Source organism: Clarias gariepinus, chromosome 19, assembly GCF_024256425.1.
Source record: "Clarias gariepinus isolate MV-2021 ecotype Netherlands chromosome 19, CGAR_prim_01v2, whole genome shotgun sequence".
Taxonomy (NCBI): Eukaryota; Metazoa; Chordata; class Actinopteri; order Siluriformes; family Clariidae; genus Clarias; species Clarias gariepinus.
In genome coordinates this window covers 9,613,098-9,630,410 of record NC_071118.1, presented here as the reverse complement: position 1 = coordinate 9,630,410, position 17,313 = coordinate 9,613,098, and the positions used below count along the sequence as shown (strand labels likewise).

Sequence of the window (17,313 nt, the reverse complement as noted above, 5' to 3'; positions counted from 1 at the left end):
TAACTTTCTTTATTTTTTTAAAGCCAATTCACTTATGTTTCTGTGCAACCAAAGCATGGGACTGGGAAACACACTGAAGCTTTCACTCGCCCAGTGGACAGCTAATACATTATTTACTTATCCATACCTGACTACTATTAAATAATATAAAAGTAATGCACAGCAGTCTAGTGTACAAAGTGTAGGTTCCATACGCCTTCTGAAGAGAAACACTACTGTCCAAAGGCTTAGTTTGCATGTACAAACTTATTTCCTGTCTCCATTTGTGTATTATTACATTTGAGACCTGTATCTCAGAGCTATTTGTTTACATGCAAACACAAACATACAGAGATGCTTTAGTTCACCAGATATCAGGTGTCTCCATAGATTCTTCGTTACACTTACTCGGGCTTTAACTCAGCACAATGCCTACTGAATCCTGAATGAAATTTCAGCTTGTCAGTGTATTCTCATTATGGCTGTAGTGTAGGATTCGAGACATTCTCCACTGACCTCTCTCAATGCAGGAATTGTTTGGGTGCAAAGAATACTAAAGAGAATTCCAAAGCATCTCTTTATGCCAATGTCTTCTAGGGGCCAAAAGAAATGCTTTTTATTCTCAGCTCACTTCAGCCTGTGTGTGTGTGTGTGTGTGTGTGTGTGTGTGTGTGTGTGTGTGTGTGTGTGTGTGTGTGTGTGTGTGTGTGTGTGTGTGTGTGTGTTTGTGGTTGAGGGAGAAAGAGCTGCTCCTGTAATTAATGGACATGCAGAATGGAATAACAAAGGGATCATTACTGCTCAAAGCATCCTTAGTATTCAGAGCTGTGGGTCAGAGGTCACACCAGGCTTTGTGTGTTACCACCATTGGTTTCTGAAAAGACAATAAACCCCTTTGATATAGCTATAAAGTTTTTACAGATGGATGAATTTATGTTTGGATTCGTTTGAAAAACAGAGGCAGAAACTTTGTTTTGGAAAAGTTGGACAGGCATTCGAGTTTATTCTGTATTTTTAAAAATCTGGAATTTTCTGTAAATTAGTTCTTAGCCCAAGAGAAACGTTATGTAAAGGTCATGGTTCTGTACACAAATTGTGTTGAATTTATATGCTTTTGGTAGAGTAAAGAAAAAAAAGTAATAGTAAGTTGTTTAAGAATAGTGACAGCACTATTCATAGCAAATAGTGCAAACAAAGGCTAAAAAACATATTTAGAGGATATTTTTTAAACTTAGAGTAAATGGGAAGCCTTTCTATAACTATACAGCTCACTATTTAGAAAAAATAGCCATTTCTTAGCAACCTGCCTAGAATGGTGCTAACAATGGCTAACAATAGCATGATGCTTCTGTCCGTGGGAACTGTACATACAATCATTCACAAACACCACTTGGACATTACAGGAACTCAGCTAAGAGATATTGCCACATCCTAACCTCGCTCCACACCACTTCCGAATGTTTGAGCCATTAAAGGAGCTCATGGGAGGATAGTGTTTTATATGTAAAGCAGGCAGACTGTTCATGTCTCCAGTGTACTGAGAAAACTTTCCCACTTAATGCTATCCAAGCACAAGTAAAACAATCAGAAAAGTGCATTAGTGTAGCAAGGGATTATATAAAGATACTAAGTAAGTTTTTATCTCTCATAGCTGTGTTCTGTTATTCTGTACAACCAAAAGTCTAGGTTTGGCTTGAACGCCCCTTTATAGTTTCTGCTATTAACTACAATACTGTGGTTATAAATAGCCATTTCCTTACCAACCACCCTTAAAGTTAATAAGACAAAAAAAAAGCTACAAGGCCCTCTGTGAAAACTCTTTCTACAATAAACAGAAAAATCTTCCTTACACATCATAGTAATTATCATATTAAATATATATAATAAAACATTTTATTTTTAGTCATAGATTATGTGAAGTGTCCCTACGCAAGTTGTTCCTATAAAAATTATCACATATCAGGATTAATACGCTGATATACAGCAGTGATTTTCCCTGAAGCTGGCACTACAACGTCGTTTCTGTTCTAAAAAATTTACCAACGTCTTCTGACCAATCGAGTTTAAGAATTCAACTGTACTGCATTATAACACTAAATACACCATTGATTGCAGTCCACACTAATCACAGGAGAGGATGCCTAGACAATACATCACACACACTTCATTATTTTCCCACCACACAAGTCTGAAGGACATTTTATAACAGATAAGTTTATTGAACAAAAACCTGCTAAAGGTCAGAGAAGAAGCTGCTCCATCGCGCTCGCTCCCGTCAACAGCATGTTGTGCATTTCTTTGGTTTGACTGAGCTTTACTGCATTTTATATCTAATCCTAAAGGACTCTAAGTGCTGCCGTCTGGAATGGAGAGATACCAAAATTAAAAAAGTTTAAGTGCTTAAAGTACAGAGCTTTTTTTAACTCCCAACTAATCAGCTCACAAAGAGAACATAGTGCTGGAGGAAAGAAACATAGTCTAGTTAGACACACAATGTAACGTTCCATTTTAACAGTGACTGTACACAGTCAAGTCACACAAGCAGATCAAATTCAGTCTTTATTTTCAGTCTCTGAAGCAACAGCAAAGACTGCTGGGACTGTTACAGCATTGTTATGGGTACAGCATGACATGCTTTTTTTTATATTAAACACCAAACAGTAAAAGACTAGAGCATGGCAGTGGGAACTTGGCTGGTCAGAATGTTGAAGAGATTATTACTCAATGGTCATTTTTTACTTACCCATACATCTCTTGTATAAATGGTGGGTGAAACTGTCTGTATGTGTCAGCTACTGTATTTCCTGTTCATCAATGATTACTACAGAATGCTGTGTGTGGAAACAGATGGGATGCTGTCTTGAATTGCAAACATATAAGGTCAATGTTAAAAAAAACAGAAGGTGATGCATAATGTGATATGCAAAACATTTTAACCTTTGCAGATGACAGCACTGTAGCCCAACCGGTTTTTTTTTTTCTTTTCACATCTTCAAAGTAATAAGAGCTGAGCTGCACTGTTTTGATCACAGATCTATCACAAAAAAATCAGCAAGATGAGGAAAAAGTTATCTGAAAATCTCTACGGAACATAACGGCAACTGACAAAAAGTGGTCAGACTGCTAATGACATACAGTAGTTTTAGGAGAGGACAGACATGAAGAACAAAGTGCACACCCTGTGCCTGAAGGTGAGTCAGCAGCCATTGCACAGCACTTCTGTTTGGTTAAGTTGCAATGAAATGCAATGCAATGCAACAGCCCGACTTGAACACCAGGCAATAAATCTGCCCTTCCCAAATCAGCCAAGGGCTCAGCTTCTTCTGCACCAACAAACGCAATTCCATAGCCCAAATCCTGAATACCTTCCTGTTTACTGCCAATTATCAAATATGCCAAACCTGATTTATAACACCGATTTGTTTAATAAACCAAAATAGTCAGACAACCTTAAGGCTTTGTTCGTTCACTAATCTTGACCCTGAGAAGCGTATACATAAAAATCATGCTTGTTTTTAAATCTCTTTTACATATGCTCTTTTATTTCTCTAGTAATAAAGAAGGGGTTAAGTGTAAATGCATGTCGGAGCTGAAATCCCAGGCAGACCGATGAAAGATGAGCCCTAACACAATTCCCAGGAAATCATCACTAGGGCACAGGTAAGAACAGGGGCTAAAACAGATTTAATGCATAGATGTCTTTTGAATCAGTTGCTACCTTTTAAATTTAAATCATTGGCACAGGAGAAACAAAATGCAATGAACAAACAGTCTGGAAATTTTAGAAGGTGTAAGGTTTTCTAAGACATAGCAGTCAAAATATAGGCTACCACAAAAGATGTGGTAGCCTATATATTTTTAAGTAATTTAAAGACTGGCGACCATTACACACAACACTTGCAAGTTTACCTAAATAAATATTAAAAGAGTAATTTGGTTCTGAATTGAAAACTGACCCATGGATTCAATAAATTGATTCCACCAACAAAAGATTACATTAAGGTGCGTCTGGCTGCCATAACAGATTCAACACACCACAGAATTGATTCTTCAAGTATGTGGAGCCATACAGGAAAGATGATGATTTTCAGTAACCATAACTTTTTAAAGGGGCAAGCGGAGGTAAATTGTGTTAGCGAAATAAATTAGTGCCTCCTACAGTTTATCAGCGCCAGTGTTTTTTTCCCTCTTTTGCCATCTGCATGCAGAGAACAAATTCTCAGGCTCTCGGAAAATAATGTTATTGTGCTCTCAATTGCATTATTAATTCAGATTGACCTGTGAGGAATTTCGGACTTGCAGATGTGGGCTTTTTTAATGGATACCGTGCTCATTTATAAACAGACCACTTCAAATGGAGAAGCAACTCTGTGGAAAGGATTCACTATTTAAAAAATGAATGCAAATCAGGTTTTGTCTAATTTAAACACATGCATACATTTACATATTAACAAAAACAAGTCTTGTTATGCTGTTACAATAGATAAATAGATATTTCACTGTCTCGCTGTTTGTTGAAATAGTATTTCAGGATTGTTTAATCAAGATTCCATGTCAGAAGTTATGAATTTATGTCAGAATTATGCCATTTTCAGTACATAATCTAACACAAATCCAGCATTATCCAAACTTTGTAAAATTCCTCTGAAATAAAGTATGATACAGGATTGTATTAAAAATCTAGAGATAGAAACAGAGATTTTTGCAATGTAGATTCATAATAATACAAAAATGTATATGTATATTAGGCAACAATAATCACAATGTTATTATTACTAGTGGGTTGAGCTTAAAGATTTAATAATCTGGTCATGGGTAAGAACAGAACTGATGAAATAATACTTTGTTCAGTTTTTATTCATTTCAATACTTTTTTTTAAAGTTTTTTTTTATTATTAAAATCCGTCTGTGCTGCATGATGTAATTTATTTGCCTTCTGTAAAGTGACTAAAATAAACAAGCAGTACTGACACTAGGCTGTGGAATCACACTGTTAGCTTGAGTCATGCCACCAGGGTACATTTGCATATCCTTAGGCCTAACTCACAAGGTCACAAAGGCAATCTCTAACCTCACAGAATGCTTATATTCCCCAATGACCTTAACACTTTGGTTAACTCACTGAACTTGTCTTTTCTCTGTGATATAACAGTGCGCTTGAACCATTATTACTAAGGCAAAATAGTTCAGAAGTTTGTATATTTCTCATGGTCATGCTACGGCCTAAAAGCATTCCACATGCAAACAACAAAACAACATGCAAATAGGCCAGCCGCTGAAATATCTCTATACATGCAGAAGTCTACAACTATATAAATATTAAGCTACAGCTTGTAAGCAACCATGATTGTTTCTTTGAAAGCAGGTACTGTATATGCTGCTTGGTTTAAATTTACGCTGTGTAAACACACAATTTTAAATTTAACACATAAACACAATACTCTGGGTCACTGAGAAGTAAGCTTGTTGAAAATGGCCATGTTAAATCTGAAACCGTCAGAATGGCAAGAGCTCTTTTCAAAAGGCTGACATCACCATTTGCATTTTCATTATAGTTTTGTGTGTTTTATCAACATTCTCCGGCTAATGGTCTCCAACTAGTTTGTTACTTTGTGCTTTGTTATTTAATAATGTTTGGGGTTACTTTTTCTTTTTTACATACACACTTGTGCAAAGAGTGCCTATATATATTGGCTACTGCTATGTTCTGTGAGCAGAGATTTTGGATAGGATCCAAAGATCAGAGATCACTATAGAGCCAAAGGTAAGTTGGCAATTTTACAGATAAACAATTTGGTCAGAATAATTACAAAAAATTGACAAGTGTCAACGTCACCATTGCAACCAAAAATCTCTGCAGTGTGGAAGCATTTCACTCTTAACTCAGCAAAATTTAAGCTGTTAAAATTCTTAAGCTGACGATGTCTGCCCTGAGAACAGATTAGTTACGCTAGAGCATCTAAACAGGAGGTACAAAGCATTCTAAGGATGATGAAGCCTCATCTCGAAGATGTGAACCAGTGTGCTAGTTAGCCAGTTGGTTAGTTCGTGGTTGGTTCCGTCTACGTACTGTCAGACTTTAATATTTGCCTGCTTGCCGGAAGCAAGGAAATTCTATGGTTGAAATGCATAATGATGTTTTATCCATGAAAAAGCCATCTCAACATCTTGTGTTCCTGACTTGTTGACCAATCAGAGGCTATCTTTCTGACTTGTTGATCAAGCAGAATCAGCATTTCTGACTTTGTGACAGGGCCAATCTTATTAAATTTCTCACTTTTCTTAATATCTCAACTTTGCTACCATAACACCCATGTGCCAGGTTTTAAATTAATGAACCTGTTGTATTTTATTGCAGCTTCTTTGTTTATCCTTGGTTTTAGACTCATTTTTGAATAATGATAATATTGTTGTCCTTGGTATTTGCAAAAAGAAATCTTGATGATTTTTATTGTTAGTTAGCACATGCTTACAACAACCTCAATCTAAATTTAAAAGCATAAAGCTAAATAAGAGCAATTTAGTAATTATACAACTCATAATTTTTATAGTAGATTACTCATTTTATTCATATATTCAAAAGCTTATTCCACTATCATTAGTTGCTACTGGTTCTATCAAACATAACCAATCTTTATTAAGTGTACTTGGCAAAAATCCTGTGGGTTTTATGTAGTCAGTGAATAATAATAAAGCATACAGTTTTAGCTTATGTTTGCATTGCTTTAATATTTTTTATAACATATTTAATCAGTACAGAAAAAACCTAATAACCAGTTGAAAGTTCTTCTACAGTACTAATTAAATGTGTTGGTTCTTATAGTCAGCATACTGAATACACAGATAAAATATGGCTGTAAATCAGGAGGAACCCAGGGGTTTCACTCCTCAACAGCTGACATATAATGAATTAGTTTGCTCAGGGCTCATTGCTTTTTATATTCATGCACTGCACAGAAGTTCAAGTGTAGGCGTAGTGTGGCTCTTCACCAAGCTGTTACACTTAACCTAGCCAGATTTCCTGTCCAAAACATTATGATTACATCTCAGGTGGCAAGGGCATGAATAAGAGAAAGAGAAGTGTTTTTACAACTTAAGCTTACAGTTATATTTGTGCACTTGTTTAGCAACGTAAAATTAACCTGTGACTCATCTTTAGAGATTTAGTCTGCTTTCCACTGGCTTTTTTGACAAAACTGACTTGCTTGCAAAAACAGTCAAATCTATTGTTAAGTTATTGTTGTTGTTTCAGATGTTAATAATTAGTAATTATTACAGGATTAAAAACATGTTAAATCACAGACCTGTCGACAGCAGATCACATTTCAGAGCAATCCAGGTATGTTTGTTTGACCAAGATGATTTCTGAAGTGCAGGAATGTTTTCATTATGCCTGTCTCTGGTTTAGCTGCCGTCTGTGAAATATTGATGTGAGCCCATAAAGTGCTCGAGTGTTAAAGGGAGAGAGAATGAGCTGGATGAGCAGAGTGCTAGTGCAAGATACTATATTTCATCTTGGTTGCATGTGAAAAACACCTTTGTGTTAATTACAGACACATACACTTAAGCGGTTTTTAGACTGTGCGATTACAGCATTGTTTTATGATTATTACTTGTCACACAAATTACTATATTTCATGTATATTTCATCAATCAGTGTGATTCTGGTTCATGCAGAAAATAGTGGAAGAAAACTTTTTCAGAGTGAGTTTGAGATAAAAGATATTTTATCTGCATGTTTTATTCATGTTTTGCCATTTCCATTTATTTTGTGCCAACATTCTGTGTCATGCACCTACTAGTAGCTCTTAAATAAATGTCGCAGCTATAGTCTCGGACTGAAATCTTCATCAGAAATGTTGGAAACTGCCAGATTTTTGTCAGTAGCTGTATTTAGTCTCAACTGCACATTATGTAACGCATTATGTGTTGTGCAATCAACCTCAAATTATTACTGGGTGTACACTCTGGACAGACCGGCTATCTAACAAGATCTGGCATTTTTTGGAGCTTATTCATTGACATATTTCAACAGCACAAATTGTCTTAATTATTTAGGTCACATCTGATGCTTTCTGAGAGTTGGCTCAGCTATGAAAAATAATGTCAATATTAATTTACAATGTTTAAATTTTTATCGTAGATTTTCAGGGGGGTTTAAACTATTCACACTGGCAGACAGCATCCTGTGTGGTTCGAACAAATTATTTGCCATGTTTGTTTAGAATCGTAGCAAAGTGTGAAAGAATAAAATGCATATAGATTCAACATGTTTACAAGATTGTGATACTAACAGAATTGCAATACAAATTAAATCAGTCATTAGGTACCGTGTTAATACTGTATTGGGTGACCAGGTAATTCATCCATTATTGTAGCTAGAACTGATGGAGCCTCTGAAGCCTAAAGACGATTAAAAAGCACTGATCTTGTAGTAAATATCACTGACAAGACAAGTACTATCTCTAGTCTGATTGAGGATCTGGTAAAACATCATCATTTCTGAGGATCTCAGAAACCCAAAAATCTTATCAAGTTTACATCAGATCCGGTACGGGCGCCGCATTATGAACCCAAAGCTCTGATGGGTATTGTGCTGGAAAGTGTGATCAATGCATCAGAGATACAGTCTTTTCAATTTCCTTCTGCAGCCTGAATGCAAGTCTAAACAGCTTCCCATCACACACTTTTCCATTAAAAAATTAGACCTTTTCATGCTGTATATTGTTGGGTATAAAAATGAAAGATAATTGACTATTACAAAAACAAACCAGATAAAATACAATGCATCCAGCAACACCATCGGAAACTAGGCTACATCCTAGCCGAGGTTCAGATCTAAATAAGCTGCACCAGTACAAACAGGTCTGTTGTGAACAGTAAGCACTAGCTTGAAGCAATTGTGTTTAAACAAAGTGAGCAAACAAGTGAACTCAGGAGGAGGGGAACAGGGGAAACCGGGCAGAGCTGAGTGAGGTCGCTGCTTACCTGCGTCTTACGGATTGCAGATATGGATGTCACAGGGGCTTAGAAGAAACCAAGAGGAGAAATCCGGCTCCACGTCGTCTCATAGTCAGTTAAGATGTTAAAACAAGCTCGGTTCGTATCGGAGAAGGAGCTCATGCGGTGTCGGCGCGGACAGCACGCAGGCTAGCGTTGTGTTTAGCAACCGAGCAGCTGTTTGTGTTGCCCTGCCGTAGTCTCTCTCTCTCTCCCTCTCTCTGTGTCTCTCATACACACTCACTCACACTTATTCTCTCCCTCTTTCACACACACAGCCGTGTATCAACTTTAAAGCTAACCGCTCGATTTTTTACCCGCGCGCGCTTTTTCCGTTAATCTGCAGTACAAACCCAGAATAAACCGCTACACAAGGTGGTCTCGGGGACAGCGCGCGCACACCGCCACCTCGCAACGGGAGACTTTTCGAATCGAATCGTGAACGCGCACTGATAGGCAGAGCGCGCGGCCGACGTGACGTCACGACCCAACGAGATAAGACGGGAATTACAACACGTATCTGTGCGCAGTGTGTGCGGATTCCGTTTAGTACCTCAACTCATAACCAAATATTTATACTCGTTAAACTGTTGTATCTGTATGGTAGGCATGTCTATAAGCGTATAATAATGACTAAAGTTATAACAGTGTTATTAATACATCATTCCTGTTTCCTTTGCATCCATTAAAAACGGTTTATTTCAACATTAAACGTTAGCTTCAGCTTTATATTTACTAAATAATTGCTCATAATACTAAATACGTTCTTATTTACTTACCTACTAATGTATATATGTATGTATTCGATTCCCGCCTCAGATTTGTTTGCATGGAGTTTGCATGTTGTCCTCATGTGTGGGTTTCCTCCGCGTACTACGGTTTCCTTCCACAGTAATTGGCTAATTGGCATTCCCAAATTGCCTGTGGTGTGTGTGTGTGTGTGTGTGTGTGTATGTGTGTGTGCCCGGTGATGTTGCTTTTACAGCTTATCAAAATCGAAAAACAGTATTTCAAAATATTGAAATGTTTAATTTAATACTATTCAGACAGTATAAATGCTGTCTATCACTTGGTCTTATTTAGCACACACACATATATAAGTAGGGCTACTGATTTGACAGTTGTTTAGAAAACCATCATCGATACACTCCACAAGAAGGATAAGGCACAGAAGGTGCCGTATCTAAGCATTTTTATGGAAAGTTGACTGAAAGTGAAAAGTGTAGTAGGAAAAGGTGCACAAGAAACAGGAATGATCGCAGCCTACAGAAAATTGTCTTGAATCAGCAAAGTTGATTCAAGAATTTGGAAGAGCTGCAATGGAGAAAAGTGATGCTGAAGTCAGTGCATCAAGAGCCACCTCTCACAGACATCTTCAGGAAATTGGCTGTTGCATTCCTAGTGTTAAACCACTCCTGAACCAGAGACAATGTTAGATGCATCTTACCGGGCTAAGGCGGATAAGACCCGGACTGTTGCTCATTGGTCCAAAGTCCTCTTTTTGGATGAAAGTAAATTTTGCATTTCATTTGGAAATAAAAGTCCTTCAATCTGAGTCCAAGTTGCTTGAAGTCTAGTGTGACATTTCCACAGATGGTAATGATTTGGGGTGCCATGTCATCTGATGGTGTTGGCTCACTGGGTTTATCAGGGCCAAAGGCAAACCAGCCATCTACCAGGAGATTTGCTGAAAAGCTTTATGAAGCTACCAGTTTGTTTTTTAATACAGATAGGCTGAAAGCCGCTATCAAAACAACCAGGTTTTCAGTAACGCCTCAGCAGTTTGTGCTAAGGGTGCCCTGACCAAGCACTAGGTGCATAGATGAACATATTTTCAAAAGTTGCATAATTCCTGTATTGAAAATCCTTTCTATCTTAGTGAATAAGATATTGGACTACTATCAGAAGGTCACAGGTTCATCCAAGCACTACCAAGCTGCCACTGTTGGGTAGAACTGTCACATACTCAGATGTATAATGAGATAGATTAAGTTGATCTGAATGAGGGGTTTTGATGAATTTAAAAGATTAAATGTTACTGATCTTGGGAAATATTCTAATATTTAGAGAAATTAGATTTTTCATTTTCATGAGCTGTAATTAGTAATCATTGAAATAAAAAATAAAGGCCTAAATTATTTCCCTTTGTATGTGTAATCTAAAAATGTAAAGAATTTATTTATTAATGATTTAACTTTTTAAACTTATTTTTTCATATGGACTGTATTCAAACTCTAGTCAATTATTCTAAACTGTAATACATAGAATCTACGTGACATTCACAGTCTATTAGTAGTAGTTGAAAAGGATAAAATAGATCTTATCACAATTTACACACCCTCCTGACTATAAGGTATGTTACAATCCCACTGCTGAAGTTTCCTATGCAGCTGTAAAGTCTTTCATGTCAATTTGTACATGATTAATGAGAGTAAAGGGAACATACAGATAATAAAGATGATCATCCAACATTTGTTCGCCCACCTGGGCATTTAAGGGAAATATTAGTTTAAACTGGTGCATAAGTTTGCTTGTTTGCAGGAAATAAAATTATGATTATTAAATTACTTTCTCAAAACCACAGGAAGTAACCTATTTCTGTGGAATAATTTGCAGAGGGATCTGTAAGTTCTGTGTTTAAAGAAAGAGAAGTGCAAATGTAAGCATTCCTTTTCATTCTTTTATTATATCAAAATACAAAACATTTCTGAAGCAGAGTAAAGGTTACATAACACTGTAGCATCTGAACATGGCAACCCAATGAGCTTTACCCAGCATGGAGCATGTGAAATAAAGGCCAACCGAGATGTAAGAGCTCTTTGTTTTCCAAATGGCATGCATGGTATTAAATCATAGGTCAATACGCCTGAACTGAGAGACATTCCCAGGACCGGATCCCAAATAACTTACACTGAATCCGGGCTCTCATTCCCACAATTCCGACTTGCTAAATCACTTATTCCTCTATCATATGCCAACAGTCCTGAATCACTGAATCCTAAATCAAAATCCATAATCAATTAAATCACATTCCTACAGATCTGAATAGCCTCAGGCTACTACTGTAATCACATAGATGAATAATGAATACACAAATTAGTTAGTAAGTAAATACATTTGCTCTCTTTACCACAGAGTCTGTACTAACCAACAGAAGCTCTATAGACACCACCAGGACACGATGGCTAAAAGAATGGCCCTTTGGCTTGATTAGTGGTTGTGTTGGTAAAGATTGTTATACAATTGTTATAACTGAAATATAGTAAAATACAGTGGAATCATTTACATACTATCTGACTCACAACCTTTAAACCGTTATATTAATCATTTACTTTTGCATTATAATGTTTTTCAGACAAAAATATTTTATTATTAAGTTAATTAGTTAAACAATTACTAAATAAGTTATTTTACTTTAAAATAACTAACCACTGAGGAAATACTTTTTCGATGTTTTAAACGAGGTATATTAAAATATTAAACTTTTTAAAATATACTTTTAATCATGTTTTAAAATTATATTTCTCATGTTAATACCATGCCAGAGTTTTAAAGTGTGACAATTAGACTTGAAGACGAATTGTCCTTACTCTACAGAAATGTCAGTTTCAGTAAAATGAAATGATCTGCAGTAAAACCTCCAAGACATAAAAATCGAAATGTAGTCCCGAAAGGGTGAATATGAAGAGCTGCAAAATGCCCTAGACAACAACAGGAGCAAAAACAATAGTTACAGTTGCACTGCACATGAGACTGTGACTGGAAATCTATGGATAGAGAATAGAGTGGTTACATATATGATGATCTGAGAAGAATTTCTTTTTTTCATTCTAGTTGTTACAAATTCTTCCTTTTGTGTTTGTTTTGCTCTTCCTTTCTTTCCTAAGTTAGTTCTAGTTTTTACAAATCCTTCTTTTACTCCTTTCTTTTAGATGTTACACATTTTCCTTCCTTCCCTTCTTTCTTCCTTCCTCCCTTCTAACTGTTATAAATTCTTTCCTCCTCCATTCTTCCTTACTTTCTAACTTACTTACAAATTCTTTTTACTTTCTTTCCTTTTTTGTTCTTACAATTCCTTCCTACCTTCCCTCCTTCCTTCCATTTGGTGGTTATAAATTCTTCCTTTTTTTCTTTCAGTTGTTACAAATTCTTCCTTCCTTCCTTCCAGTTGTCACAAATTTTTTCATTATTCCTTTCTTCATTCTTATTGGTTCTTACAAGTTCTTCCTCACTTTTTACCTTCCTTTTGGTTGTTACAAATTCTTCCTTCTCCACTTCCTTCCTTCCTTTAAGTAGTTACAAGGTTTCCCTTTCTTTCTTATTTCCAGTTGTTACAAATTTTCCTTGCTTTCTTCATTTTGTTGTTCTAAATTCTTCCTTCTTTCCATCCTTCCTTCCCTCCTTCTTTCCTTCCTTCCTTCCATGCTTCATTTTGGTTAGCTTTTTTTTGTTATTTCCTTTCTTCCCCTTCAGTTATTAAAAATCATTCCTTCCTTTCTTCCTTCCTGACTATAAACCGTCCTACATTCTCCTACAAATCCTTACTTCCTTTGTGACAAATTCCTCTTTCCTATTTCCCCTTCTTTCGGTCTTCCTTCCATTCAGTTGTGACAATCCTCCCTCTTTACTTTCACTTATAAAAATTCCCTGCTTTTTTATGTAGAATTTGCAATGTACATGCTATGTATTCTCATAACGTTTATTATTTTTTTCTTCATATTTCAGGCCATTTGTTTTTGACAAGAGTTTGTTTACAGCGTTTTGTAAGCATCACATCTTATTTCTTTACTTGGTACATGTCTTTACTAACACTGCATTACTACATTTAACTTTTTTTTGTTGCATCAAATGTTAACAAATACTGTAGGCTAGGTCTTCATATTAGTCTGAATATGTGTAGCAAGTGACATTTGCGGCGAAGTCATCTCCTGTCTAGACCACAAAATGGATCAAAAATAGCACCAAGTCATAATGTGATCAATGGGATGGCTAGTGAAGACGCACCACACTGACGTTTCTATAAAATGTTACTTTGACTGTTAGAGTATCTACAGGTGCACTACAAAAGCAGTTTGTAGCATCTGTCGGATCGCTAATAACCACACTTTTGCTACCGTCACGACAGAAAAAACATACATTTTTTTTTCTCATAAACAGGACATCAAAGTTGGATCACACTTTCTTTTACCTTTTACAAAAGTTAGATCATTCAATGTTTTTTTTTTAATTGTAGCTATAAATATCTGTCCTTTATACATACAGTACACTGCCAAAATATCTCTACTTGTACAGTCTGCTTACTAGAAGAATACAGATTACACATATCTTACACTGTGCTGCTATACATATTGTAGGTGTGCCCTCCCACCAGTCAAACACAGTTAAAGTCAATGAGGCAGTAAGGCTACGCAGACACATCATCGACTTTAACAGCGTTATAGGACAATAATGCATTGCGGCTGTGATTGTGAGAACTACTAAACAAAGAAACAATTATTATAATTTTTAAATAAAATTATTGAAAAAAATACAAAAAAACTGTTACAAATAAATTGTGATCTAAAATCATGATACAAAGTTTTTTTTTTTCCACAGTTAAAAGTTTTAATGTAAAGGAGATTGATGATATTAAAATAAGTTGAACATTTTATTATGAACATTTTTAAAAAAAAATTTGGAATGAATTACAATGTTAGTTTAGGTATCATATCAGTATTTATGCACTATTCCAATACCTAAAATAATCATAATTCAGGTAATTTTTTGGGATTAACCACAATGTTAATTTAGGTATTAAACTTAGGTATTTATGCACTATTTTTTTTTCACCTTTCGAAATTCCTAAATATCTGTGTATAAAGATGAGTTCAATAAGATGCTATGTACTGTATTACAAGCAAACAAATCCCCTTAAAATATATTTTGAATATACTTTAATCATGTTGTTCGCATAATTTTTAAATCTAACGCATAATATCATTATTATTCACATAGTTCAATACACAGATCATAAAATGACTCCTTAGTCGTTCACCTAACAATATCCACAGTGTGCATCGATTTCTCGTGTACAAAAATATATTGCAAGATATGTAGTCTTTATTTACAACTCGTGAAAAGTTCTATTGTTTTTTTTGTGTATCCGCGGTCAGCTTACGTTCCTGATCGTTTCTATGTATTTCCCACAAGCACACGGAGGACTGACGTCTCATATTCTGCCACGCGCCGCCACATTGTGCTGATACCGGACCCTCACCCCTTCTCCGCCTAAAGTAAGCAGCATGATCATTGTTTAAATCCCTGATTTTTTTTTTCAATGTTTAAACATGCATTCAGCAAATTTGTGTTTTATGTTTAAATATAAGACTTTTACATGTTAAGCACTTCAGGGGGAACTAAATCCTTTTATGTGGTTAAAATAAATACTGTACATTTGGCCTCTTTGAAATAATGGTAACTGATTGTACTTTTTTTTATTGCGGGAGTGATGTCATTAAGGGACATTTTTTTTCTTATATTTATCATCAACCTTTTATTTTTATTTATTAGCTTTTAGAGTAAATCTTAAAAGATACATCAACGGCTCTTAAAGACAAGCGATGTAAAGTTAAAGGTACACTATGTTCACATCCCTATTACTAAAGGTGCAAATAAAATTTCCTTTATAACACCACTCCAACAACAAGATTACTTTTAACGTGCCTTTATTTTTAAGAAAAAAAATGAATTTTTAATATGGTAACAATAATAAAGCCAAATGTCGCCATTGTTCTGTATGAATTGATTTGGTTCAGGTTTTTTTAACACCAAATTTTAATAGGACAAAATTTAGCTAATATTATTTTTATTTCAAATGTATTTTATATTTTTTGTCTAGTGTTATAATAAATGATTTAATGGCCATCCGATAACAAGTAATGTTGGCATGGTTTTTTTTCCCCCATAAATTTTCCCAAAAAAGAAAATAGTCATAATTAAATAATCTACTTTATATAAGAAAATCATCTCTCATATGCACTCACTGTAGAACATATCAGCTCTGGATAATAGCATTCAACAAAACCGAAAGATCATGCTAAACATGTCCCTAAACATCTCCCTTTTAAAAAAAATCTGTTATAATATAACAGGGAAAGTGCCAAGATTTTGTTCAATAAGCTAAGCATCAGTGAATAAAAAGTAAGGATAATAATATAAATAATATAAATAAAAATCATCACTATATATTTAAGCTTCGTAGAGAAATGTACATTTACCGTATGCATATATTCTTTTAGAATTCATCACAAAGCCTTACAGAGGGGATATTAAGAACAAGGTGTGGAATGAAATGAGAAAAAAAATAAATCAACATCCATGTAGTAGCTGGAAAAACAAATGTAAAATTGAGAAATACTATCTGAGATGAAACAATAAAAATCTGTAAACATGACGTCATGCATGGATGTGAAAAAGAGAAGAAAGAAATCCAAGAACAATGTGAAAATGGTTTGTGTTCAATCAAAACAAAGACTCAAGCTTTACTAAGATGGCTGTTTTATTCAAAATTATGCAAACGCAAATGATGGATTAAAATGAAAAAATGTTTATCATGAAATAAATATGATATCATCATGATAAAGAAATAGAATGTTTCTTATTTGTGGACAGATAAATTCCATATAAAAGAAATGCAATGCATTAAAAAAAAAAAAAGTCAAAGTCATAGCTTGTCAGTGTTATGGTCACTTGACAACAGCTACAATGCTTCTGAACGGGCTCAAGTGTTTGCTTGATAATGCTTTGAAAAGCCTGTTTTTTTCCCTCCTTACAAATCTTCTTTTGCATTGTTTTTGAGCCAATATTTATTTTGCATTTATTACATCTCTTAATAACATCCAAACTCCTGGAGAATTTGCGTTGCCCTGACATAGCCTAGATACACAACAAGCAGAAACACAACTTGACGGTGCTACAGAAGATACTGTTGAGTTTATGTTACGGCAAAAGTTTTACAGATTAGGTTCAGAAAAATAACAAATCCTGTTTGTTTTTTTTTACATTTGAATGATGACTGCCAAATAAAAAAAGGAAAAGGCTGACGAATATTAAAAATGCAGGGTCAGTGGAAATATATCTTCTTTTGTCTATTTGACGCTTAAGGATGCCTATAAGTGATGGTACTCATAAAAAAGTAACATACAAACAAAATGTTAGAAAATTAATTCAAAATATGGGATTATGTTTTATGAATATATTAAGTCGCGTGCATATATTGTCCAATTTATTCAAAATTACTAAAATTTTATCATACATTGTGCAATATATGCTATTATATACAGTATTTTGACATAT

At 35.1% G+C, this 17,313-nt stretch overlaps 1 protein-coding gene across 4 annotated transcripts in view; it reads right to left on the bottom strand.

Moving 5' to 3' along the window:
• Positions 1 to 9,340, bottom strand: part of arhgap32b (Rho GTPase activating protein 32b) — a 135,127-nt gene extending 125,787 nt beyond the window's left edge. For all 4 annotated transcript variants that reach the window (XM_053478450.1, XM_053478452.1, XM_053478453.1 and 1 more), the window contains exon 1: positions 8,968 to 9,340. The gene's annotated coding sequence lies outside the window, so the exon portion shown is untranslated. The remainder of the gene's footprint in view (positions 1 to 8,967) is intronic.
• Between the last annotated feature and the right edge of the window lie 7,973 nt (positions 9,341 to 17,313).